Source organism: Hippocampus guttulatus, chromosome 11 (genome assembly GCF_054856545.1).
Source record: "Hippocampus guttulatus isolate MCC_2025c chromosome 11, RoL_Hgut_1.0, whole genome shotgun sequence".
Taxonomy (NCBI): domain Eukaryota; kingdom Metazoa; phylum Chordata; class Actinopteri; order Syngnathiformes; family Syngnathidae; genus Hippocampus; species Hippocampus guttulatus.
Genome location: NC_141271.1, coordinates 20420728 through 20421777, shown reverse-complemented (window position 1 = coordinate 20421777; position 1050 = coordinate 20420728).

Genomic DNA, 1050 nt, shown 5'->3' with positions numbered 1-1050 from the left:
TTTCGGTGGATGATGGAAACGGGAAGCCGCAGACGAGACGATTGGGGGACATGAAAACAAAGTTGACGGTGCGGAGGCACGTCAGCCGAGCTCGCGTCGGTACTTCCGCATCGAGCTCAGCTGCATTTAAAGGGACAGCGCGCGCCTGAAAGCAATGAAAGCGTTTGGGGATAGAAAAGTGAAGGCACGCTCGGTTACAGCCGTATAACGTTTTTTTTTTGTTTTGTTTTTGCGGGGGAGGGGGGTAGTCGTGTTTCTCATATGAATACAGTATGAATACAGTATGAAATTCTGACTGTTACTGTGTTATTGAATTTGTCCGTGCGTGGGTCGTACGTCGTAAACCGAGGACCACTGGACAGTCGCTCCAACGAGAATTATTTCAGTTTTACATGATCAGGTGGGCCAAAGGTCAGCAACCGCTTTTGAGTATGGCCAAGTTTGAGAAAATTTTACATTAAAATGATCAAAAAAAACCAAACACGTGTTTGTCCTAATTTTTATCTCATGGTTTGGCACCATCTATCTGCATGCTAACACAACTCGAAATGTGGAACTTAAGCTCTCTGGTCACCACCAAATTTCAGGTGATTGGTCAACCAAACCGACCACTATATTCTTTGTGGAGTGTGGCCTATTCACTGCAATGGGCGGTGAAAATATACGAAGCAAAATTCCCATTTAGCAAAAAAAAAATAATTGCTATTTACACTAGATCAAGAAAATGAATATAAACCAGCGCAGATGGTCATAAAACAATTATCATGACTCAATAACCAATAGATTTTTTTTTCGGGTGACATTTCAACAACCGTCTACGTGGCTTTTGGAGAAAGTAGACATGCAGTTGGGGTGACCTTAGATGATTTCTCCGCAGCGGTTGTTCATTCTGCATCAAATCACACCCACAAAGCAGGTTTTTACTTTGAAGTGAGGGCCATGTTGGGAGACCCAAGTGGAAGTCAAGATAAACGCTTAAAGGATTAGTGGGGCTGCTTTACTGGAGACCAGATGTATTGAAAGGTGTAGTCGCTCATTAGCAACCCGAAG